The 23,070-nt window shown below is 40.3% G+C and overlaps 1 long non-coding RNA gene across 1 annotated transcript in view; it reads left to right on the top strand.

Moving 5' to 3' along the window:
• Nucleotides 1–19,294, top strand: part of LOC129736627 (uncharacterized) — a 126,561-nt gene extending 107,267 nt beyond the window's left edge. Inside the window, exon 3 of the long non-coding RNA XR_008733528.1 lies at nt 19,216–19,294. This is a non-coding gene — a long non-coding RNA (uncharacterized LOC129736627). The remainder of the gene's footprint in view (nt 1–19,215) is intronic.
• Nucleotides 19,295–23,070: the final 3,776 nt, after the last annotated feature.

Genomic DNA, 23,070 nt, shown 5'->3' with positions numbered 1-23,070 from the left:
ATTTGACCTGTACTGAGCAGTCAGGAAACAGTAGGTGTGGTATAAAATCCTTCAGTAAATTAACCTTGAGTGGCATAATGCTTCCCTACTCTTTCTCTCATTTCTCATCCCTTTGTAGCTTGCTTGTTTCCATGTATGTAGAAGAGAAGAATTTATGGCATGAGACTGAAATGCAAAACCTTGTCAAAGCTCACGCACTCGGTTGCTTTGGTACCTCAAACCACTAAATATTTAACAAATAACACTGTGACACTGGGTTTTTTCCTTTTGGTTAGACATTATTCCTAGAAGGTAAGTTCTGTTAAGAAGTCTAAGACTTTTTCATGAACCAAGATTTATAAAGTAATTTGAAGATGTAAAGAACCATATAAATGCTAAGTGTTATTATTCATGAGTGATCAACTGAACAATTAACATAAAGAATGGCAGTCCTCTTACTTGCACTTTTGATGTTAAATGAAGAGAGACCAATAACACATAATGAATGGAGATAAAGCCAAATGGATTTCAGAGTTTTGTTTGTGCATGAGTACATACATCAAACAGCCATCTGCCCATATAGAAAGGATTAGTGGTCTGGTACCATTTTTATCCACAGCTGAGAAAAAAAGAGAAATATAGTATTTCTCCTCTGTAGTCTCCAATACAAATATGTTGTAGATATGACTGTGATACTATTTGTGACTCAACATTACAAGGCCACAGGAAATTAGAAAGCAAGGGATAAAAAGTGCTATTTCAAGAGCCATAGTGAACCCCATGAACTTTCACAGGGCATAGTGAGATGGCTGTGATTTCCTGATCAAAGTGGGTGTAATAATGGTAGTAAAAACAGAGAGCAGAGAACCTGAAATGATGCCCAATACTGAGGCTGCTGATCCCTTCCCTAGAAATTATTCTAGATCCAGTTGCCTAGATCCGAGGACAGCGATCAGTAGTGTTAGAAACTTCCTTTCATAATTCGCGTAAGATTATATTTTTCTTAAATTTAGTCATATTTGTGCTTTTTCCCTTTCAAGTATTTATATGCATTTTCTTCACTTCTATGGAAAAATAGTATCTAAATAGCCACAAACTCTTGAGAAACAAACTTTGTGTAGTAAAAGCTACTGTGTCTTAGCATACATCTATACATCCTTTCATGTGTGTGTATACATATATATGAATACAGACATTTTGTGAGTTTGGTTCTTTTCTTGCTTTTGGCCTGCTGCAAATGTAAACGTCTAGTTGCTTTATTTCCCATTTTGATCACAAGACTTTTTCTGTTTGATAACAGAAGAGCATCTGACAGCATACAAATAAAATACCTGTCCCTTTGTCAGACAGGTGTACAGGCACATAAAAACACAAAACGAGTGAAAACAACCACCCAAATGCAAGGCAGCCATAAATCCTGTTTAAGTAAAGCTGAAAAGTATAATCTGACACCTGTAATAAGGGGCGAGAGGGAGAACATAATGTTTGGAGGTGTCCTGTGCAGGAACTAAGAGTATATCATTCACTTTTACTTTCCATTGATTAGACACAGTTACGGGAAAGGCACTGGGGTTTGGCATCTTTCCCTGTGCTTAACAGGCACTGAAGGTGACATGCAGGGGGATCCCAGCTGGGGTTCCAAAGTGCTTAACCACTTACACTGGCACAGAGTGGGATGTTTATATTTTTAAGCTCCAAAGCTCTACACAAATAAGCCCAAGATATAGTGAGGACACAATAATTGCTTTCCTTTCAACAGCAGGTGACACATTTCCCACTGAGAAAAATATAATCCTGCTGCTTTTAGTCATAACAGGAGCAACGGGAGAAAAATAGACTAGTAAGTGAGAAATGTCACCAGTTGTGTCTTGGAAAAGCTGTTTGCAGGCATGAGTGAGCCTCTAAGTGCACAAAATTAAAACATTAATTGACAGGTCTAAGTTTATTGTCCATGAGCAGCAAGTCCCCAGATGATATTATTTAACAATTAACTGAAACTTTCCAAGTTCAGTGAATGGTGTGAACTTTTTGTTCCTTTTCCTTGATGTTTTTGCCGTGGGTAGCACACCTCAACTGAGCAGGGAGAACACATATGCCCCGGGTGGCGTGAGTACAGACAGCAGCTCCACAGGCTGGTCCACAGCGAGGATGAGCATGGAAAGGGCTTTGACATTGCTCTTTACATTTAGCAATGCAGACACATACTGTTCAATCATTTTAATTGATAGCAAAAATATTTTACCTCTCTTACTGAATATCTGATACTGTTATCTGACTGCATCCCTTTCCCTGTCGTTGTTCGTGTAGACCCTGAACCTGGAGTTCATTTCAAAACGCAGTCCTACCTGCAAACTCGCTTAGACTGAGGTCTTCTTCCCACTTTGGGCTGGCCAAGGCAGGAACGGTGCCTTCATACAGCAGTATAGCTGGACTCCATGTCTGACTCTCTCTGGGAGCCAATACATGCTGATGAAAATAATAACGTAAATTGGTGGCAGAAGTGGTGAAATCTAGCCTAATATTGTGCTCCTGTGGCACTGGAATTGCAGTGCTATCCACTGGAAAGCAGCCTGTTTTGCAAACTTTCCCAAAGCTTGGAGGGGATGCAAATAATCATTGTGGAACTAATTAGGGTACCCATATAGATTATAACTTAGTAAATACTTCTGTTTGAAATCATGTTCAAGAATTTCCTCTTAGTGGATATTAGTATGTGTCTCATATCTTTGGCGTGTGTAACCATTTTCAGATAAAGCAGTTACAGCGTATCAGTGCTATAAATTAAAATTAGATGAGGAAATCCTCAGATCTCCCAGGAGAATAGTACATCCCCACATTATTCCAAGTCCAAGCTACATTTATGATGTACTGTATCTGTTAAGAGTTGAGTGCTGCATTTTGTAAAACAAAAGTTTTCCCCATGTAGCACTCATCATATCTAAATGAATAATTGCTGATTTGTGGAAAGCAGAAAACTCTGCCTTGAATAATAACTTAGTATTATATTTGAAAGAAGAAGTTCTAATCAGGAGCATTTTAGGAGACAAATAATCTAAAGGTGTTTTTCATCAAAGTTTTAAAGATAAAACAATTCACTATGGCTTGAGATCTATCAGCTGATACATATTAGCATAAGCAGTACAATCTGTCAAAGCAGCAAAAAAATCACTTGCCCCTGAGATGTCTCTAGAGCTGACTGCATAACTCTTTTTTGGAAAAGGCCTCTCCAGCTTTTGAGACCATAAGTTTAAGTCACTGGATCCTAACTAAATACACACTTTTTGAATTAGCTTATTTTTTGTACATGTGCATGTGAGCATGTATAATGCACATATATACTTGGCACGTTTCTGATGCCAGATTAGGGAGATGGATGTAATCAGACTGAAGGAGTGGAAGGACTGAGGACATCTTGGTTTCAGCCACGATCTTGCCAGAATGACTCAGAGAATGGGATTTGTTCAGTGAGTGGGTTTCCCCCAGCACAGAGAGCAGTGTGATCATATCTGTGAAATTCTTCACTCTTTGGCATTGCAGGAGAGCCTGCAAAGTTTTGCCGTCTGAAATGGCAGACTCATTTGCCTTGTCTTAATCCTCCCTTTGCACCATATTTACTTTGTGGCTAGACAGATACTCTCATATTCAGCACATCCTTCTGGCCCCAGGCATCTGATGCGTGAATGCAAAGTAATATAAGGGGGAATTCAGCTATCCACATATAAATGATTGTGTCTTTCAAATATGTACAGAGGAGGGGTTTTTTACCTTACACGGTATGAATGCAAGTATCAAAGGAAAGGACTTTTTATGCGTGGCTTCCTTGCCCTCCCCCCTCTCAGAAAGAAAAAGCAAAGCTGTTGCGTACTTTGGAAGGGATGGGGAGACAGATTTGAAAATTTACCAAAAGTCTAGAGGCATTTCAGAAAACTCCAAGGGAGCAGAATGACCACATTCTTATTAAAATCTCATACAGGTGCCTGCCTGCATCTTTAGATGTTTAAATGCCCCATTTTAATCAAACCTTACGCTGCTTTGATTTGTTTGTGGTTTGTGCTTCTCCCTTCAACACATAGGCAGGAGTGGCTGGGTGGGTAGACCCAGGCCATACAGAGCTCTGAGATAGGCTTGTTTCAGTTAGCACTGCAGGGTTGGGCATAATCTGAAATCTTACCCTGAGCATCCTCATCAGGAGAGACTACAGCAGGAGAACTCGCTGGGGTGCCAGGTCTAGGGCCTTTTCTGCAGGGAGGCTGGTTTAACCGCATCCCAGGTGTCTGGAGGAGGCATCCTCTTCTAAGCCCTATTCCTTCACTGCTACTGCAAAAACCTTTTGGTCAGACAATTTTGTTTTACAAGATACAGAATTATAAATGGTGCTTGGGAGAAAGGGAGGTGAGGCAAGAGAAATAGTTCTGCTCACCAGCAGGACTTTTGAGTGCTTCCCTACAAGTCTCCAGCCATGAAGCGCTTGAGGCATCTTCCTGCAAGGAGCGTTTGCTGTGTTTTCATAGCGTGGCACTGTCTCCACATCCTAACAGTCGGTTTGTGACACTTCAGTTTGTGACAAAATTTCCATTGAGTCCCCTGCAACCAGAGGATAGTACTGTTGGGCAGTGAGATGTTTGATATCCAGACAGAAAAAGTCAGAGAGGAGGAGGAAGGTTATTATTTATCGTAAGGGGTTTTCCTTTGAGAGGGGGGTTGGTAATGTACACATGATACGCGTTTATATAGAAGTAATGTGAAAGCTTTATACTACACTAGCTTGCTTTTGTTCTTAAAGCTTTTGTAGATGATTTATGAAAAGTGTTATTTCTATTACTCAGGCATATGAAAAGAAGCAAATTATCTTATTACATTATGTGGACAGTCAAAAGAAGAGTTAAATGGACCATACGACTTTCTCTTAAAACATTAATTTTCTTGTGTTTTCTTTAATTTCCTTGATAATGAAATTTCACAATAGCCAGTGGGTATTACTGTGTGAAAGATAAATTAGATCGTTCCCGCTAGATGTAAATCCTTTCCTAGACTTGTCATCAGGATATGATTACTGTAAATTTCTCTATACATGTGAAATGCCAATCCCTGAAAACATTTCCTGTTGGAAAACAAGAGGTTTTCAGAGGCTTTTCATTTAAATACTGTCAAGTTGATGGCTATGAAAATGCTTTTTAAATGAATGATTAAGGACTGTATCTAAAGTTTGAAAATTGCTTTTCCTCCCCTGAATAAGTTTAATTCTGCACTATCAATGATACTTGCAGATGCTCAGCACTTTTCACAGCAAAGCCACACAAGACTACATGAATACAGCTGAGTGGGTACCATGGTTCAGTTTTATGACTACCTTGATGTCTGTAACACCTTAAAACCGTACTTACATGGTAGGCTTCTCCTGATGTGAGAAGTGAGATGGGAGAAGTTCCTACCATTTCTGCAGACTCCCTGTGGGAGCTGCGCAGCTGCAAGACCCGCTGCCTGAGCCACGCGACAGGGCAGAGCCTTCAAGGCTAATCCTAGAATCATGGAATCATTTAGGTTGGAAAAGACATTTAAGATCCTCGGGTCCAACCGTTTACCCAGGACTGCCCAGCCCACCACTAAACCATGTCCGTAAGTGCCACTTCTACATGTTTTTAATACCTCCAGGGGTGGTGACTCAACCACTTCCCTGGGCAGCCTGTTCCAGGGCTTGACAACCCTTTTGGTATGAAATGCCTGTTAGTGTAGATAATAAAGATTTGAAAGGGAACACATACCTTATTCTTTAGCACTTTCTGGGCTGGAATATCTCTCAACTTTTAAAGTTTCTTTTTCTCCCGTGTTTTAATATAAGCTCAATATTTCCAATCTAGAGTATGCATGCAAATATTAAGGCTTACGAAAATTAATCTTAATCATCAGCCCTTGTGAAGATCATACAATAAATTGTCTGTGATTCATGCACGGAGCACCTACACAGTTCAGATGCAGTATTTCAACCTTTCTGTTGAATATAAATTATTGCCACTAGTTTTCAATACTCAGAAACATGAGATGCTTAACAAATGCTAGATGACAGCAAGAGGTCAGTATGTATCAGAATGTTTATGTTAAATAATCAGTATCTCCAAATGACACTTTTTTTGAACCACAGTTTCAAAAACTTTTTGTCCAATTACTCTAAAAATCACCCATTGACAGTACAGAGGAAAAAATTATTACTTTGTTTATCTCTTTTCTGTCTTTGATTTGGACTGACATGCCTTCAGTTAATTCCATCAAGGTCAGCACGACTCCAGCTGAAGCTGGATCATAACACCCTTGCACAGAGGAAATGGGATGTCACCTTCACACCTTCATGTGAAAACAAAAAGCTTTTAGGTACAGGATTGATAGGTATTTTGTTTTAATTTGTCCTCTGTGCCTCGACCAGTGAGAACCAAGGCTTCTGCAGGAAATTGTGTATATGTCTGTTTCCCAAGGGAGAGATGCAGTACCTAAACATCACAAAGCCGGCAGCAGAGCAGCAGGTACACTAACATGACTCATCACCTGTTGCCATAGATTTTCCAGCTGCTGCTGATAAAGATCTTTAAAATCTAATTCAGTTAAATATTGTAAAGAACTTTTCCAGTAAGCTGCAGTTCGTGACAACAATGAGATTAGAAATATAAGGTTTTATGCTTATATTCTCACTGTTAATTCACATTAAGTTCCCTGTGGGTTGAAAGATTCATGTTTATGAAACATGGAAAGCTGAGTGTAACACTTGCTATTTCACACATAAAATTAAGAGCCTTTTTAAAATTACATTTTTTAATGCTAACTGGCAAGATAGTGTATGAAACAAAAAGCCGTCATGTAATCTGAATTGTCACTATATATCCAGCGTAGCAGCCGATAATGAATATTTATCTAAACAAGTATTTTCAAGTCTTTCTTGCTACCGTTTGTGTTTGTTTCAGTCTTATTTGAATTGAAAAACAGATCGTTTTGCAATAACTGTAACTAATATCTCTAGGCACATAATTTGAGATGGATCTGTAATTCAGTGCAGCAATATTCAACTGCAGAAAAAATTATTAGCATTAACCAGGAGCTAAATTACAGCTTGGCTTTCACTTGTACCGCATTGTACTTGTGAATTCTAAAATGCTGAATGAAATTAAAGGTTCATTTTAATTTTTATGAAAAGCAAATAGATTCTTATTAAATTGAGTAGTGTCATTATATTTGTTTGGCATCTACTGTACATACTGAAGTTACAAGCATTCAGATGACAAAACATTAATAATGTGTTAGACCACTTATAAAATCACAAGATAATAATGATTATTAATAAAATTGTTATATGCAGGAACTGAAGGGGGAGTTTTGCTTTGTTTGGCACATAAGCGAGGAGGAAAAACTACCACTTTCTACTTTATGAAAACCTTTACGTTAGGCTCGGTTACTCCTACACATTCAACTCTGCAATTTACATCCATATTTACCCAAGTGTATCATCTCCCTGCTCCATTTCTGACGACAGGTCAATAAAGGATCCCCCGAGATCCCTTCTCCATGCATCGCAGCCGCTCTGGGAGCATGGCTCTACCTCTCAGCTTTCCATCAAAGCAACCTTTTTCAAAAGGACACAGGGGCTGCTGCCTGGCTGCCTGCAATGTGCCTCACTGAGGCGAGCTGAAGGGCTGGAGCGTTGGGCTCAGGTGCAAATCCATGCCTGCAGGGAACTGCACCCAAGCACCACCCTGTTGCATCCCGTTTAGTCCACGTATGCCCGAATCTTACCAATGCATCTAATTGCTACTGCTGCCCCAGACTGATCTGTACGTCTGTGTTTGCAGCACTGGTGGGGATGACAGGGTTGGAGTTTCAGCCCAGCAAGAAACTGTGCTTTCAGTGCTTTTGTGCTTTCTGTTCCACCCAGAATTTACCGAGAATTAGTGGATATAACTAAAAGCACTGCTTTGGCTTAAGTATTTAACAGGCCTGTGCAACATAAATGCATGCTTGTATGCTGTTTGCTGACACAAATGTTCCAGGTTTTATTCCCTTTCTGGCACTTCTACTGAACTTTCTGCTTATAGCTTACCATTAAAGTGAAACATTTTCTTTCCACTAAATCCACTTTCACTAAATCCCTGATATACTTAGGGTTTATCTCCAACCAGTATCACATGATGCCGTCTAGCCTATACACCACTTAGGAAATGCCAAACTTCTTAGGATTAATCCTCTGACCCCAGAAAGTCAGGTTCCACGATGCGCCCGCCTGCCCTGCGCTGGGACTGCGAGCTCGTCTTGTAAGCGGTGACGGTTGGTGGCTGTCAGGGAGCTGCAGCAGCTGGGGTCAGAGCTCCTTATGGGAAACCTGCTTTGCAAGATTCTTGGGGAAGTTTAGTTTCCTTGCACGCATCAAATTGAAGTGCTACCTACAAGAAAATATATTGAACATTTTAGAGATTTTTTTGTTTCATTTGCACAAATAACAACAAGCCGAGCCAATCCTGTTGCATTTGTGAAAGTTTTTACTTTCTTGACTATCTCATGGAAATTAGTGGGAATTTTGGTTGAAGAAAGTGCAATTTGGGCAACACTTTACAACTGATTCATGCCTTAGGTGCCGTTGCATGCTACAATCAATCAATATCCCAAGTTGAACCAGCTGCAAGCCCTGGTAATGAAAGCTGACAATAAGTGTGCTTCAGGTAGAACACGAGCTGAGACTGCACCCTGCGAGCATGGCTGCTGCTTTCTTTGTAATCAAACTATGAAAATGTATAGAAATATTTGTGAGTTAGCTTCTGATTCGCTTCTTTTTTCTCTGTATAAACACAGAGCGGAAAAGCAAACCAATGGACTGGGGATGATGAGGAGCATATTTATTTGCATGTTTCATCATTTTTCTGTATGTACATGTTTATGTATTGTATAGATGAGATGGATGGATGTAAGTTAGAGTAGTCCCACTGAGTTCAGCGTACCAGGAAGAGGCAGAATGCTGAAGCAGCTTGTGAGATTTCCTGAGCATTGCTATGTTTTTAACGCTGAGATAAATTTTTCTTGACTATAGATACTGCAAGCAGAGCCATCATCAGAGATTTGTTTTCAAAATGTGCTATAAAGAGTTGCCTCCTCTGTTTGAAAGAGTTTGTGGATAGAGCAAAGCGTGGTGGCAAGTGGGCAAAAAAGGGATGGCAGAAGAAAGCAATCAAAAACTCTCAAAAAGAGGTCTCAGCCTTTGGTGCTGCACATTGCCTTCTCTGTGCTCACCTCCATTTTCTCAGTTTTCCATCCATACAAACCCCAAAGAGCTGATAATTTGGGTTTCACTAAACCCTACCTTTGTACCCACCCTTAGAGCAGGGGACGGAAGCTGGAAATTCTCAGAAGTTTTTCTCACGTTGTTTTGCCCACTGATGCATTTTGGGATCATCAGATTGAAATGCCTGTAGCGTTGTGTTGGTTTTGTACCTTACATTTATGTATTTTATACATGTGCATATACATGATATTTTATATTTTTTACTATGGACTTTTAATAAGAAAATGATTGAGCTAATAAGCATCTACTGCTTTTTTATTTAGTTTAAGTAGAAATGCATCCATATGAAAGTACACTTGATTTGTGTGTGTACCTTGTTCCTTGTCAGAAGTTGCCAGAATAAATGTGAGGACAAGTGATAAAGAAGCAGTGAAAGAAAATGGTAGAAACTTCAGGTCCTGAGGTATTCGTTGGGATGGATGATGGCAGTTATTCCAAGTGAGCTAACAAGTCTGATACAATCTGAGAATGAAGCGTCTTTATCTGTGAATCCCAAACATCTGTAATAACCTCAGAATTAGATTTCTCCAGCTCTGCTATAGATCCCATTAATGTTTTTCTGTCTTTGTTATAACTCTGTGTCTTCTTTGGTCAGTGTGAATCACATGCAAGTGCCATATGTCTACGTAAGTCAAATGCCTCCAACCAGCAGTTCTTCCGTGTTCTGTGGTTGATTTATATTCATAAAAAACATCCAAGAAATTATTCAGAATTTGTAATTACCTGGTAATGTCAGAAACTGATTAGTTTATTGTTCCAGTGTTTACTCTGTATCTTTATGGCTAACATTTCTGGGCATTTTCTTACAGCATCAGTGTCTTTGCTGGGTGAAGTTTATTAATGTAAATTGGTTCTGACATAAACAAGACTACACCTAATTATTTCATGTAGATATACATGCTATGTAGCAGCAAACTCGTGAAATCTGCACAAGTTCTTGAACTCTTTTATATATATATATATATATATGCCAAATGTCTGTTTTAGCTATATAGCAAATACCTGTTGTGCTAAATAACACTGATGCCTTTTCATTTGTGGAATTGCTGGGATATAAACAATCCTAACTTGCACATAGGCATCAATAACTTCAAACAAACAGAACTGTCACATGTACCACTATGCTGAGCTTCACTTTGTATGTTCATTCTGTATTTCATTATATAGAGGAGTTTTATGCACCCCAAACCTGCCCAGGAGACATGGTCAGGATGCTATGGTGCAATCTGCCCGTCTATATCTGTTCCTGGCCAAAAAAGCAGGTTTTTCCCATTTCCCACTGAAGTCCTTGGCTGCTGCAACAGCCTTGTTGATTTTTTTTTTTTTTTTGGTAGCTTAGAAGCTCAAAGAGTTCTTGGTGCTTTTTCTTCCTCTGGGACAAGCGTGGGTGAGTGCCGCAGCTCATATCCTGCATCATCATCTGCATCTGCCGCTGTTCCTGCTCCTTGCCTGCTGGTCAGGATCAGGCCCTCAGCAGCCTGCTCGAACTTCACTACAGTGAGCTACTCTCAGGATAGATGGGTATCCATAGACACTCGGCATTTATACAGACTGATTACCAAAAGGATCTCCTGATTTGACCCCAAATACAAATCAAGGGCATCCACCTGTTGATGCTGTAGCAGACACTTCCATGTGATCACGGGGTTTGTTCCTGCAGCAGCAGCACATGCCTCTGATGTATTGCTCAGTGAAGCTGTTGACTGGTGTTAAAAGCTCTGTGACTTAGAGGACATCAAATAAACGCAAACTTCTCTGGTAGGATAGCATCCTTTTCTATTTCAAGATAATTTTGTAAATTCCAGGTAATGCTTAGTATTTGCTTTTACTGATTTATACTTCTTTCAGGGAAAGAAAATCAGCTACAAATAGCATGGATTTGCATGTTGGACAGAATGTCCCGTTTCCTTTACTTATACAGCCCAACAGAATCATTTGCTCAATGGCAAAACGTCATAGCCTGTTATTTGCATAGAGGCTTTTAGGCCAAGGAATGCTGAACTTTTGGAGCGAAGGGTGTTTGTACAAAAGAATCTTTCAAGTTCTAGACATGTTCACTGCACTTACTCCTGCTCACCTTCTTTCTGGTTTGAGATACCTCTTACTCTTGTATTTGATCTATCTTCTTGGTGTCTGACTTTACTCCCCACTATCTTCCTTTATATCCTATATTATTTTGAAAAATATTCCAGTCTGTCACATAAGCACAGATTTTTCTAATGGGCCCCAGTTTGAAATCGTCTGTCCAAGTGCCTATTTTCTGTAAAATATAATTTTTATATCTCTGTTTGATCATAGGAATTTATCCTAACACTCACCTACTTTATCTTGGGCTCTGTTTCATTGCCCTGAAAGAGGACAGCCATCATAGCTTTATAGATTGAAATTTGTCCTTCGTCCCAGCTGTTGCTTAAACCATTAACTGCTTTGAAAGTTCGGGGCTGGAGTATTAACCCGACATGAGAAGCGGTACAGTGGTTTTACCGCTGCCAGGGATTTCCTAGGGCCATGGGAAACACGGGCATTGCTGGAGCTTCTCCGTTGTTTTTTGCGTTGACCCCGGTGGCTCCGCGGGAGCCCGGCTTCGGTGCGGAGCCGCGACACGGCGACACCAGGCACCCTTAAACCGGAGCCGCGTGCCCCGGCTGGAGGACAGCGGGCACTCAGCCCCACACCCCGCCCCGGGGGGGTCCACACACACCCCCGGGGGCTCGTCCCCCCCGGCCCCCGCCCCGGGAGGGCTCCTCACGGCCGCTCCCCCGCGGGGCTCCGCGGGCCCCGGGGCACGGCCCGCCCGGCCGGGGGCTGCCCGCGGGCCCGGGGGCGGCTCCGCTCCGGCGCCGGGAGCCCCCCCCGCCGCCGCCCGCCCCGGCCCGGGTGCCGCGGGGCCGCTCCGCTGCCGGGGCCTCGCTCCTCTCTCCCGTCCCGCCGGGGCGGTGCCGGCTTCTCCCGCTGTCCCCTGCCGTGCCGGGGGCTTCGGCCGCGGCCAGCGGCGGGCCCGGCTGGGAGCCGGCGGGCCCGGGCTCCCTCCCGCCCGGGGGCAGCGCCCGCAGCAGCGCCCGCAGCACCGGCCCGGGGCGGGGGGACACAGTACTGCATTACTATGAATTCAGCAGCAGCCTGTGAGATTACAGCACTCACTTGTACCAAAAAAGGTGGAATTCAGCAGGTTTGGGCCAGCTGAGAGCTGCTCTGCTGCTTTCCTGCCTGAATCCCTCATCAGGCTTCCCTTCGGAAAGCTGAAACATTTATTTTTGTCTTTTTACTTTCACTCCTTAGTGCCATGGGAGAGCAGCTGGGAAGCTCTGGGATTCTTTCCTTCATTCTCAGTACCTTCGTTGATTTACTGCAAATCTACTTCAATGTGTTTGACCACAATTAAGCCAACTTTTTAGCTGTTCCTCTTCCAGAATTTAAGTCCAGCATCATGGCTATCCTGCTGCCTGAGTTAGTCACTATGGGCCCTGACATGGGGTTGTACAACTCACATGTAAAACCACTGTAACCCTTAAAGGGGGAGCAATCCAAACCAGCCAAGCATCTGGAAATCTGAATGGTGGTGGTGGTTCTTGCCAAATCTCTTCTTGACCTTCCACCTATGGTCCACTAAACCAGGAAGAGCCCTCTCAGAATACTGGTCCATACATCTCTGCTGCACATGCATGCCTGAGCCATGAGATCTGCTTATAGAAAATGTCTTACAGGAAAACAGAAGGTTTTATAAGCTGGTGGAAGACAGTGTAGAACTACAGCATTGTCTATGGCCCCATGTGGGAAGAACACAAACATCAGGTGTCACTGAGTAGCTGAGTACCCACATCGTTATCCCAGAGCTTTTCCTTCTCTGGGGACATACTGGCAAAAATTCAAATGCAGTGGGGCTGGGTATGCCAGCTGTATAACTGGGTAGCATTCCTCTGTGACCATCCCTGGATTCAGAGCACAGGGTGCAGAATCTGTCCGTTAGCTAATGTGCTTGTGCTATTTCAGGCTTTATTAAACTCCGCTGTCATCTGCAGATAGGGCCATTTAATAGGGTGCAAAGTGGACGCCAAGCAGCAGCAGGAGGAAAACCCAGCTGATTTTTTTATGAAAACAACTGGCTGCAGATGAGTTGGTAAATCAGTTTTAATCACTGCAGCCGAGATATAATATGAACTGTTCACTGAGGCTTAAGTGATTTTGAACAATTAAGAAATTTGCTCAACATATTTATTAAAATAATCATTGCTGGTTTTACCATAATGATGTAAAATGTATGAGGGCTCTTGCCAGCCTTCTGCTCCATTGCAGAGGCTCTAAATGTACACTTTCATGCCAGTTGTTAATAAAACTGACAATTAAAATAACATGTTGAAATCAGGTAGGAAAAGAATAAGCCAGCAATAATGGCAGTTTTAAAAGATCTTTCCTTAAGCCACACAGTTTACCTTTTATTGCTGTTTAGCACTGAAGATGAGCAGTCTAGCTAGATGTGGTATTGAAGAGAGTGACAGTATCTAATCCAAAGACATTTTATCTGGTTTTATACCTGATTTATTTTTAGTGTGCAGCTAAGTAATGTTGTATAACAGACAGCTCGCTGAAATTGTCAATTATAATGCTTTCAGACATGCAAAAAACATAGCCCAGACAAGAATACATATATATAAATTTATATATATGTGGATATATACATATATGTCTTCCTGGGATGCTGGAAAAAAGCTTCTTTTCTATCAAAGGTTTATGCAGCAGCATGATAACAAAATTAAATATTTTACAGAAGTTATACTATTCTCTGAAGGCACTCTCCCGAGATCTAAAGCTTTACCCCAGGGCACTCTTCCAAGATCCTTCAAAGATGACTTGTGTCTCCACATTTAGTGTAACAGCTTAGATTTCCCCCTCGTTGCTTTGCTAATATCATTTCCGAATTGCAACAGTCTGCTGTTTGGCTGCAGACAGCTTTGTTGTTGTTTGATTTCTAGTAACCTTTCCCTGTGAAAATACAACTTTCCACATTGTAACACATGATTGCGGCCTCTCTGTGTAGTTCCCTGCCTCCAAGGGCTGGATGGCTCCAGGAGGAGGGACTTGTCTGTGCATTTATCAGGTTGTTCATTTGGTGTTTTTCTCTACTTCCCAACGACAAACATCCTCCTCTGTGAAGTACATGAGCCTGATTGCATGCTGATGCTTTCCTGTCTGGCTTCAAGTACAAATAGTAGCAGAGTCAAGGGGTAGCGCTGCAGAGGACTGTGTTAGGGCTGCCTGCTCAGTGTCCATCCCAGCTGAAGCAGGAGTGGAATTAGATGTGCCGGGGGGGAGAATGGGATGCTTGGGGTTCCACAGTGTGATTATGACTTTCACCTCCCAGACCTGCTTCAGAGCTGGTCTGCAGGAAGGTGAGTGCTGGCCCAGTCTTTGCCCCAATTTCCTTGTTTTCTGCAAGACTCAGGCATTCAGCTGTGCACCCAGGTCCTGCGCTGGGAGCTGGCTCAGGACAGGGAAGCAGGGGCAGGCAGGGCAGCTGCCGTGTGCACGCATGCCCGGTTGAGGCGTGTGGGTTTCGGAGAGCAGGGGTGTCACTGCTGTGGGATGGCCCAGTCCCACCACAGTGCCGCCCACCTCCCAGTGCCCGCTGCCCAGTGAAAGTCCTGAAGCACACGCTTAACTTGGAGCACATGAGTAGCCCTATTGAATTAAGTATGTAATCAAGTGATTTGCTGGATCAACGACTGTATCTTTAATCCTTTTCACATATTGCTAAGCTCATTAAACTCTCTTTGATACCAAGCTGTGCAAGTTCCTTAGGAGGGGCAGAGACTACGTGCTATTTCTTTAGCTTAGATTTATCACCTCCAGCTTCCAGCAAGGGACTCCTGTGTTACAAGCCTAAGGTTGCCCTAAGGGTTTGCTCCGAACAATGGATGGGAAAATGTTCTGTGTGCTGTATAATTTTTGATACCCTGCCCAGCACAACAACATGGATATGCCAGAACAAATACCCATGTAACCAACCAAAATACCGAGCAGTGGATCCTGGGCCTCAGTGCAAGCACTTCATTTCCTTTCTTTTCCCTCTTTTTCCCTGACAACCATCCAGCTAACAAAGAAAAGAAATAAAAGAAATAGCAAAACAATTAAGCATTGCAAAGCTAGGTATTTAGTTCTGTCAAAACCCATTCTTACATACATTTGTAGGCTTGTGCTTCAGCTCAAAACAGAGACAATTTTGGTAAAGCAACCCTCTAATGTTCTTTAAATTAGATGAGCTGGTATGTGACATTTGCATACCAACTCCTCCTGGATGCCAGAATCTATGCAGCTGTTAGAAAAATTTTCTACTGCATTTAAACATACTACAGGAAGATTTCTCCTTAAAACAGTGCAGTTATATGCCATCATAAGAGGATAGATGGAGAAGTGAAATCCTCCTGGCTCAAAGCTAACTAATTGAGAAGAAAGGGGACAGGCTTCACCCACTATTCTGAAAAGGATTTTAAATATCTTTTTTTTTGGGTGTTAATCTGACTCCTTAGAAATCCTGCAAGTCGGGAGGAATTGCGGGAGGTTGGAGTGGGACTTGAAGCAGAGCCAGAGCAGTTCAGGCTGCCGAGGTCTAATCAAATAACAGCATAGAAGGCAATTCCACAGCCGGCAGAATCGCTATATAATAAATATCACCAGATTTATAAGAATACACTAATTTGGAGCCTCCAACTTCAGAATAAAAATGCTTAATTTCAGAAATGTTGACTTGGCCTTACACAGCCTTACCCCCTCCTGCTTTGCAGGTGCTCAGTGTTTAGCCTTCTAGTGGGAACAGGCAGAACCATAAGCCGTGTCTGAAACCCTGGGACCACTGTGCTTTCACAGCCTTTCTCTCCTATTTGATTGATCTGTCTTATTAGTATCTAGTGTAAGTACCAGTCATGTCTACCTAAATGATCTTATTCTTGCTCAGTTATTGGATCATGTCTCTGTTTTCATCAGGAAAAGGTATTTTTCTTCATATGTGTGTGTCACTTGGATCCTCCTTCCAATAATGTGAACTCCTGAAGTCATATGCTCGCATCAGAAAATGACACTCTGTGTAATTTTTCAGACTCGACAGTTAGCCCTGCTACTCAAAGTCTCCGTGGCGAAAGCAATTCTATGACAGAGCTCCAAGGAAGCTACTAAGTATTTGTATTACTCCTCTCAATGTGAGCTATTGGGCACTGAAAAATGTCGGTGCTTTACTGAATTGTGTATATAGTCTTTGCGAACATAGACTCATAGAATCATTTAGGTTGGAAAAGACCTTTAAGATCATCGAGTCCAACCATAAACAAGTGTGACTACTGTGAGGTTTTTCGCACATTTTATGCTTTCACTGCACGTGCCAAGGTATTTTAAATTACAAAGTTGCTCTGAATCTCAAATGACTGTTTGCTTCACATTGACAAAATTACAATACTGGGTTCTGATCCAGGGTTCACAGGCTTTGGCTTATTGGGATAGCTGATAACAGAAAATAGCAGAAACCTGGGCTTGGGAACAGAGACCTTGTCTGGAGCAGATGGCTTGCTTTGGGCATGGCTGGCACATGAATATGCCACAGCAGCAGAGAATAAAGGAGGTACTTCTAATCACGATGGTTCTGTCACATCATGGTTGATCTTTTTACATCACTTTTGCACACTGACAGATTACGTACTCCTGAGTTGCAGGTCTTCAAAGAGAAATAGAATAATATTTCTGATTTGCTACAGGAAAAACTTAACATGAAGGCAGCAGTCATACAGTATAAGCACACTGCTTTCTTTTTCCCTATTGCCTTCTTTTCTAGACAGTATTTTTGAGAAAATAGCTTCAGAATGAGTTTTTTATATTATCATGGTAGAATTATGCAGAAGAAAAGTGCTGATCCTATCCTTGCCTGTAGGGCAAAGTGCACTGATGAATAAATCAGGAACATTGTTTAATATTACATTAAAAAGATGTAAAGGTATTAATACTAATTTATACCAGGTTCATTGCAGTAAAAAATATTATGTAAAAAAAGGCAGCTTGTTTTAAAGAACTTGGTACTGCAACTGATCATCATCATACATTTGCACAGTATATTTTTTCTGGACTGTAATATGTGTGTATTACAGAATGACTTTACTTGTATTGGCTTGGAAGAATCTTGCTGCTTAATTGACATGGTGTACTCCAAGTAAAATTCAACTCAGTTGAGTAACAGGCAGAGTAAGAGCCAATGCTGATGCCAGCATCTAATCTAAACAGCACTGGTATAAAAGCTATATTAATGCCACAGAAGTTCATGGTGTTTCTCAGGATTTACATTATCTGATGTTTTCTGAAAGTAACATCTACAAGATATGTCTATCTACAGCACTTAGATTAAAATTTAAGCTTGGGGCAGCCATAGAGTTTAATAGAAAGTTTCACAATACCCAAAGGTTTTGAAGCAACACGGTTTGAACAGGATACAGCTGAGATGCATTCGCACAGGCTCCTGGGGGGCAGTGCCTTACTCTTCCTTCCTGTCTGTGCCAGGGGCCATTTCTTTGTGCCACGAGAGCCTTTGAGAAACCACTCTCTCTATCAGAACAAGAAAATAATTACTGTGGGCAGAAACACAGAATCACTTAGAACAATTCCAGTTCTGAAAAATAAAAAATATATACATTTATATATAAATTATGGTCATTAAAATCAGCTAACATTTATCTTCACCTTGAGAGGGCATGATGACGTACTGTGGTAGCTATCTCATATTCCTGGTCATGAAGATAAACGGCTCAGAAGAACTAACTACTTTGCAACAAAAATCCATATTGGTACACAAAATAAATAATAATAGTAAAGAAACAACTCCTAATACAAACAAGAACCCCACAAAGTGGTTTTGTGATGAGTTCAAAGCTAAAACAGTGGAGCTATAAAAATAGAGCTTTTGTCTCCAGAAAGTGAAGATGGATTCTTTTCCATATAGTACTCCAATACTTGTTATTTCCTGAAGTATGAGCTTTGGAACATATTTTTGCTTTGGTGAGATATTTCAAGAGAGTTATATCATTACTGATAGGCTTTCAGAATAATAGTAATGTGGCTGTGTTGGTACTGCTGTCATACAAATATATCGTATTCTATCACATTATGCTGTGAGTTCATTCTGAAGTATTTTATATAAATAACACTGAAGTTGCCTTCCTCCTGGAAATGAAGTGGTATATTTCTATTACTGACGTATCTCGCTACTGAGAATAAACATCATCTCTTTGCACTGAATTTAAAGAATAGGCTTCAATAAGAAAAAAATCTGAATTGTTCATCTCGTCATGATTATTTGTCAGAAATTCTGTCTAGACACAAATATAGTAGCTTTCATATAGCTGATATTGCAAGTTATAGCATCTGCAAAAGTTGAACTGGAAAATTATGTAGGAGCTGAGTTATAGTTTCATTTTCAAATAGAGTACATGCTATAATATTTTTCAGACCATCCATGAAATAAATATTTGAGTCAAATATTCAGTTCGCTTTGATTTATACCTAAAATAAACAAAATGTGCACCAAAACAGTGACTGCACTGTTGAGAAGTTATTTTTCAGTCTGGATCCAGGGAAGATAATTCTGGGCTTAGAATATAGATATGTATTTATATGTACTGTAATTTATTTGTGCTGCTTGCATATCCTCACCATCTTTTGTCTTCTCCTCAAATCATCTCTGAAAAGCATATTGGGCTACTGCCCTGTTCATTTAGTGTGAATCCAAATTTGGCTTTAATCTAGATTTCTACGTCATTGTGATTTCTATGTACATGGGATAACCTTGGGTGCACAATGAAAGTGGACTCCACACACTGACTCTGTCTTTTACTCAAAATTTTACAAATGCTTTGGACATCGAAAAACTAACCTTTTGATCATTTTTCTTCTAGGAATATATGGACTCAAACAAATATATAGAGCACTTAGTGACTCAGCTGGAAGAGCAACGCTGGAATTTATGGAGGCAAGTACTATGCATACACGTATTTATTTATGTTGCTATTTTGGAAAAAATACTCCGTAGTTTTCATTCTCAAGTTCAAATAAATGATTGGGTATTCAGTTTCTCCCCTTCTTAATTCTTTGAGGACTAGCAAATCTTACCTAAGTGAAGTAAATAGGCCATCACACACAAGTTGAATCTTGGCTTTGCTAATCAGGGCAGTTATGCACAGGTTTCCTTATGTTCAGTTTTCTAAGCAGTGAATGCTAAGTCTACTTCAGATTCTTTTAATTGGACTGAATTTAAGAAATGGCCGTATATTCTTGAATGTAAGTGTTTTCACTGAACACAAACTATAGCCAAAAAACCAGCACAGCAGCATGAAATATCGAGAGTTTTGAAACTAAAATAAACATAGTTTTAAAATTTTGCAGTACTCTTGATAGTCTATATTTTCTATTTCTTCTCTGTTCATGCTGCTCAGTGCAGGCTGCCCAGACTTAACTCTGGTTTAAGTAAAGCCGTGATGTCCACTTGCGCAGTTAGTGGGTGTTTCTACTCTGCCATACAGCAAATGTGCTAACTGTACAAGCACTTCGGAAGATCTCCTCAAACTCTGCATCCCCCTGGTAGGATGGCTGTAAGGACCCTGCAAATCTCCATGCATTTCTCTGGTGTAGTAAATGTCATCTGCTCACAGGTAGAGGTTGTCAGCTCTCATAAAAAGGTGCTCGCTTCATTCCAGACATAGTTTCCTCTTTACAACAGCAATTTTACTACATATTGTACTTCAGTGGTTTTGCTGCTGTGTTACTGTTGATGCCTTCATTAGGTAGGACAAGAGGCTGTGCATTGTTTGCATCTTTCCAAAGTTTATCAAGCATCCTTCATAACTGTGACATGACGGCAAAAATGTCTTAATCTATAGATTCTTTATTGTATTTCAGCAGTACTGCTCTCTAGATGTTGTCTCAGGGCTGTTCTGATATGAAATGGCGAAGATAGCCAAGAAATTACCTAATCTTCAAAAGCCTCAGAAGTGTCACACCCTTAATGAGTTAATTATCTCTTGATAATTTTTAAACTAATACTTCCAGATTTTCTGTTGGTATAGAAATGTTACTATCACAGCTGGTCTAAAAAGATCAGCCTGACAGCACTTTGCAGTATTTGCTTGTACTTCATATTTTCGAAGTATTCTGTATCTATTTATTAACTACTCACCATCTCATATTTTTATAGTTACCAGCTAAATTCCTATCTGAGATAACATTTAATCCAGAGGAAATGGAATAATACCAGTGATGAAACTCATTCAACATTCACAGCCATATATTTTTTTTCAATGCAGTATTTAACTTTTTTTTTGCTGAAGGCATATGAGCAGTGACAATCTTTATTAATACCTAGTCAAATATAAAGTAATCTTCAGGGAATAATTTAATCTTCAGAGATTGAAACCTATTTCACCTTAGGAAGAAATAACGATCTGTCTGATTTTTCAGTTGAATGCCTCTCATGTACAAAAAAAAAGTAGCTTTGCACATGACAGTACTAGTTAGTATGCAGCTTACAAACTTCTTGACCTATAGGATATAAAGTAGTATTACAGCATTTACAGCATACAGCATCTATGATATGGACTTAGTCTTATTTATAGGCAAAACTCAGAAAGTTTGTGTTTAATTCCTACTTCCTTTCAAGAGTAGTCAAATCAATTGGTGAAAAACATTGAACTTTACATTTAAAATTACAGAATTTAGGAGATTCTTTTTGTAAGGATGAAGGTGATTATATGTGGATGACACCACTGTGGTTAAATATAAATGAATAATAAAAGATTAAAAGATGAAAAGGTCTTTGAAAAGTAGCAGGGGTAGTGACTTTATTTTATTATGAACAGACTTTCAGAATTGTTCTGAAAATTCAGTAGTTTTGGAAAACTGAAGACACTAATTTATCTTTAATATTGATTTATTTTTAATATTATTTTTATGGGGTATTGGCATAAAGTTAGACTTATTAATATTGGAAAAATTTAGACTTACAATGAGCATTACAGCATAAACCCTTCTGGTTTTGCTGGTCATCTTTGAACACTTTATTTCTCTCTTCTAAATCTCTAAGATGTTTCATGGTGAGGATTATGCTAATAGCTTGCACTATACAGGGGCAGTACTAGGCTGTCTATAGCCAGACAGATGTCCTAATAAATCAGCATAGCCCTCTTCTCAGACTTCATTATGCTCTTGATTTGTGACTACCACAATTTTAACCCAGTGGGTCACTGGGTGCTGAACCTGACATTGACCGATAACCCCTACTTTACTCTAGGCAAGCTAATAAAAATGACAGACACAAATTCTGACCATTTAGCTCCTTCAGCGTTACAGCCGGGACAGATTTATAGTGGCCAGACTAAGACAGAGAAGACTAAAGCCGATGTCATGGTGCGCATATCAATTTTACATTTCCTTTACATTTCCACACGTACAATGGGACCCTAAAAGACATGTGGGGGCAAAAATTTCTTTTCATTTTAGAGGCTGACTGTTTATACACGGCATTAGCATCTGCTGTGGAACATTTATTGCTGTAATTGCTGTCCCAGGAGAACTGGCTATCGTTAGGTCACGTTTTATAGCTTTCTACTAAAATAGACCTCTAGCCCAGCTTCAGCTTTTTCTTTCTTTAAAACCTTTGCAACAACGAGTGATAGTACGTAGAGATGCAGGCTTTTTTAACATAGCTTTTCTTATACTGAACATTTTACAATAATTATTTTCACATGAAGAATGATGAAAATGATAGCATGTTTGAGTTGTCAGTGTCCCCCCCATTTCTCAATGGAGGGAACAAAATTAATTTATCCAACATAAGAAAAATTTGACCCCTCTTGATGTAAATCACCAACACTCATCACTGGAGATGATGCACAATTCAGCTTGAACCAGAACACTGAACTATTTTAGATTTCTCTGCCCTATCCTGTCTAGAAATAACTTTAAATAGGACAGAATTGGGTCAGGGGTGGTGGGTTCCCCCTGCAGTGTTGTTTCTCACACAGTTATTTAATGCTCTACTTCAGCTAATGTGTATTACTATGTATGATTTTTATGGCAGAATCACATGGACAATCAACATGAGAAGCAGAAATTTTCTCCTGTGGTCTTTGCTAATTGACCTTGACAGTTAATCATAATTTTAAAGTCTTGACACATAGATCAGTGACAGCAATTACTAGCTTCCTTAACAGAGGAAAGAATTTGTATTTCAGCATAGGATGCTTGCGTAAATATGCAGGGGTCAGACCCTGGGTTTAAGACCTTTCAAGGAGTTGTACTGTTAGTGCTACTGGAACTAGGACCAAACCTTTAGTCTGTCTTGGTGAAAGCATGAGGATGTGCTGCATTTCAGACGTAACCATCGCATAATAAATGAATGAAGGATCAACAGCACCTTATTACCTTATTACAGTAATGAAAAACATAAGAGGTGGAGGACCACAAATGTGCACGAGGACCACATAGCATTTTTCCAACACTGTATTTTAAAAAGAGTTTGTTAAATAGATTTGCTATACTTTCATCATCAGCATTAGCCTGCTTCTGTGCTCCTGGGTTTAATGCTTGTATACTGAAGAGGTGCCAAGTATTAAACAGGTTGCTTTTGCTGTAATCATGAACTTCCATTGGGAGACCATAATTGCTAACAAGCAAAATAGCTCTGCAAGAATTCTTGATGGTGAGCACAGATTAAAATAACAACTGTGCTTAGCTTTAAACTGCTTGACTAGAAAAGG

This window comes from Falco cherrug, chromosome 8 (genome assembly GCF_023634085.1).
Source record: "Falco cherrug isolate bFalChe1 chromosome 8, bFalChe1.pri, whole genome shotgun sequence".
Classification (NCBI taxonomy): domain Eukaryota; kingdom Metazoa; phylum Chordata; class Aves; order Falconiformes; family Falconidae; genus Falco; species Falco cherrug.
This window is presented reverse-complemented; position numbering and strand designations above follow the sequence as displayed.